Here is a 4,763-nt window from a genome sequence, read left to right on the forward strand (position 1 = left end):
AATAAATACTTTATGTTTCCCTCTAAAAAAGTGGGAATAATCAAAATTAAATTCGAATCCAAGATCGTTGTGAACTCGAATGAGAGAGAAAGATATATATATTTTCGCATCTTTTCTTCTTCTTTCTTTTGTATTCACCCAAGCATTATAGTGCTCAGTTGACGCCGCCACATGGTGCAGTAAACCTCGTGCGCTTTATCAAATGGCTTAAGCAAAACAGATTCGTTAATTACAACTAAAACTGCAAGTTCTTCTTTTGTATTTTGCTATATTTTTTCCGCAATAATAATATGGCTACGATATTGGATTTGCCTTATGAGATAATTTTGACAATTCTGGAAAATAAAGATATTAGTCCCATAGACATTTATAATTTTAGATACACATGCAAGAAATTTCAGTGCATAATCGATAATAACATTTTCATAAAAAAGAAAAGGTGAGTTTTTTATCTATTAACTTTTGTGTTTATTTTACTTGATATTAGGTCAAAATAAGGAATTTTCCAAAATATTTGATTAAAAATCAATTCAAAAGATTTTATGCATAAGATTTTTCATGCGAAAATGATCGCCTTTTTAAGTATTCGAAACAATCTCTTGGCATTTTGAAAATTTCGAAACATTTAATTCCAGAAATTTTACAATTTTTATTCGTACCTAGTACATTCGAAATTTAGAAAAAAATTAAAATATTAAGTCGTTTTGAACATTGCTTATTCAATTTCTCTAAATTCTTGCATAAATTAAAAAAATGTATAGCTAATAGATGATAGGAAGATATATTGTTCTAATTTAAAAGTTTTTTGAAAACTTCAAAGTTCTATGAAAAATATAAGAATAATTTATTTTTTATATTTAAACAATAACCTTTCAATCTAATATATAAGTTCATAAAAATAAAATTTAATTGCTTTTAACACAATTTAAAATCAAAAAGGAAAAGAAGTGAAAGAGAGAGTAGGAGAAAGATAGAGAGAGAAAGGGAGGACGGAATATTTTTTCCAATTTGATTTAAATATGTAATACGTGGCGTCGTACAATTTTTTTAAAAATATAATTCTCAAAAATTAGCTAAATTATTTTCTGTTTTTAGGTTGATTGAATGTTCTGATTATGAGCCATCCTATTTGATGAATACGGAAATATATCATCACTTCTGCTGTTCTGTGAAAAAGGTATAAAAATTATGAGAAAAATGTTGCATTATGTGTATCGTATGTTTATGAAGTATTATAAAGATATCTTCATAAAAGAATTTTTTATTTATTACAATTTTAATTGTATAATTGTTTTTAATTATTCAAGTCGAAATTTTTCTATTATTTTTAATTTCAACTTTTATAGTATTTTTATGAATTTTAGAGAATTTTATAAGTATAATTTATACAATAGCAATTAAGCCTGCTTTGTACTTACAACAAACAATTAATGAACATATTTTTACATTAAAAGAAACAATTTTTTTTTGTTTATTGTTTATACAAGAATTGCATAGAAAATACGGAAATACTATAGTAATTGTATAGAAAATCAATCTAATCTGAAGATTTCTGATATAAGAAAATGACAATTTTTATTCGACTAACAATAAAAGATATCTTCAAAATTAAAAAGTAATTATTTATATACATATAATTTTGATGATTTTATTTAATTTCAGATAAAAATCGATACGTCTTGCTCACAAGTGGTAATTCCGTCGAATTTTTCAAAAAGAAGTATGAATAAAAGAACAGATCGATATCGAACGTAGAATTATCTATTACTTTAATTTAGTTAGTAAATGTCTTATTATGGCTTAAGCTTTATTTTATAACTTATAAATAGAGGCTCCAATAAAAGTCACAATAGAACCTTCTTAATGCGAGTAAACGAAACTTTAATTATATTAGATTGAGGAGGGAGTCAACGATTAAACATCTTTGTGTGACTTTATATTATTTATAATGTTTGTTTATAAAATCTATTTAAAATGACAAGTGAATATACATATTTAAGATATTGTTTATCATTATTAAAATGCATAATATCTCTATCTTTATTATCTTTTAAAGTTTGCACAGCTTTGTTTTTAAACCATTATTTTGTTTCCTCATCTGATTTATATATATATATATAGCTTTCTTTGTCAAATGTGTCATCGATTCAGGCGTATATTTAAAGTATAAAAATTTGAATATTTGCAAAACGATAAGTTATTATATAACTGTTTCTCCTTTAGAATATGCAATGGTTTTCATATTCTTAAAGAATCACTGTTTTTTTACGCTTCGAAGATGCTTATTTATTACTTACCAGACCAGGTCTGATTTTCTTGAAGATTATAAATTTGATTCAATAATAGATTCGCATATACATAAATATATACGTATGCGGAATATACATATAATAATGCAAAAATTAAAAAGCATATATTAATTTATTTGTTAAATAATATATCGCGGAATTATCTCAATTTTAATTACTCGATCTTTTGAGTCAATCGTTTTAAAGCGTGTTTTAAATCTGAATTATAGTTAGATCTTGAAACAATAAAATATCGAATGTAATATATGTATATATGTATATATGTAATATATGTAATATAATGTATTTGTCTCTAAGTATGCCAAAATATTTTACATAATATGATATATATATATATATATATATATACATATATGTACGCGGAATATAAAATTATACTAGCATTTTTAAGTGCAGATTAATTTCTTATTAATAGACTGATATGTATCGCTGATCATACTATTATTTTAATTATTCCATTCTGCGATTGAATTATTTTGTTGCTCTTTTTTGACTCGAATTATTATAAGTGTAAGAGCAATAAAAAGTCGGACGAAATATATTTAATTTTAAGTATTGCCAAAATAGTTTATGTACTATGATACATATATATATTTAAGCAAAATATTAAATTAAGCAAGCATTTTAATATAAATATTGTATTAATCACTTATTAAACGATTAATGTATCGCAAAGCTTATCTGTTAATTATTCTATCCTGCAATTCGATCTTTTTACTGCGCGTTCTAAATTTTAATAAATATTTAAATTGTCGAGAAGTTGAACGATATAATAAATTAAAGAGTGCGAAAAAAACTAACGAAAAAATAAATGAAGGAATTGTTGTAAATGAGTCAACCATGTCAAAGCAAGATGTCGAGCTGTAAAATGAATTATCGATTATTTTTACAGAAAGAAGTTTATCACTTTAAATTATCCTGTAATCTTGTATCTAACGAACGACTCGTATTTCCCAGATTCAGTATTTAAACGAATTTCTGGTTAAAGTGTAGCGAATTGCTTTTGTTTAACATCATCCGATATCTTTTGGAACGAGTTACGAATCAAAGATGATGTGAGCGCGCGCAGAAGAGAGATTTTATTAATATTAAAAAAAGAAGATTTTTTAATTATACCATACCGGATGTTGCTCGTTGAAGACACAAACGCGATTATATCATTATTGTGACAAATGATTGAATTTATTTCTTCAAAAAATACGAGGAAGAGGATCAGAAAGACAGAGAGAACAAAAGAAATATAAAAGATTAAAAAATAGAGAGAACGAGAGAGGAAGAAAAGAAGAAAGAGAGAGAACATGTTTTTTTTAAACAAAACAATGGCGTTAGAGATGATGTACCACTTTTCGTTGAACAAAAGAAAGAAAAAAAGCTTTTGGACAAAAGAATAAAAGAATTCATATCTTTAGAAGATATTTCGGGCCGAAAACTTTGTGACTTTCCGAATGCATTCAAAGTAAACAATGCACAAAATATGAATATTATATTTTTATTTTTTACAACTTATATAATATGTATTCTCCATCTATATTTTCTCGCAAGCAACCACTCACAAAAGTTCGCGATAAAAGATTGCGATGATTATAAGAGTTTAAGTTTTAAACATTAGTGACAGTATCATATATGTGATAATAAAAGATAGCATGTGACGAGAAAGTGATTTAATTATTTCGCAGCGTTTTGATAACATTTCAAGTCACGTTTTTTCATTTCAAGTTGTTCTTCCTCTTTATATAAAATGCCATAAATTTATGTAAAATTATCAGGATTTTCTTAATATGCTGAAAAGTTGACAAAAACTTTATAACATGTTTATTAATCAATTAATATTTTGATATTCGATGATTAGGAAAGCTATTTAGATAACGCTGCTTAGACTGCATTTTTTTAACTACAAATTATTTGAAAAATTGGAAATCAGATAATACATAAAATTTAATTAGAATTGCTGTCGCTAATTGCTTAATTTAAAAAAATAGAGGATGTTCTGTTTGAACAATTCCCTATTCCCTGTTCTTGTTTTCTATTCTCTATTCCCTGTTTCTTATTCCTCTTATTGTGCGCAGCCCCTAAGAGATTATTAACGAAAAAATACTAATAGCAAAGAATTCGCTGCGGCACCAAGTTCATTAGTTTAGGCTACAGATCCATAATCCAAGCTATTGTACGAGATTGGAAGATCAGACCGTTTTGAAAATGCCGAATTCTTTTTCTTCTAAAGAAAAAGGAACGTAGCCAAAAACCAACTAAGCAAGATCGAGTCAAAGAAAAATCGTTGTGGAAGTTCGAGTGAGAAAGAAAAACTCTTTCTTTCCTTCTCTCTCACTCCCTCTCTCTTCTGAACGTTCATTCGCCTAAGCCAGAGAAAGGAACGTAGCCAAAAACCAATTAAGCAAGATCGAGTCAAAGAAAAATCGTTGTGGAAGTTCGAGAGAGTGAGAAAGAAAAACTCTT

Source organism: Prenolepis imparis, unplaced genomic scaffold (genome assembly GCF_030444845.1).
Source record: "Prenolepis imparis isolate NDT839.2.m4 unplaced genomic scaffold, iyPreImpa1.0 SCAF_10, whole genome shotgun sequence".
Taxonomy (NCBI): Eukaryota; Metazoa; Arthropoda; class Insecta; order Hymenoptera; family Formicidae; genus Prenolepis; species Prenolepis imparis.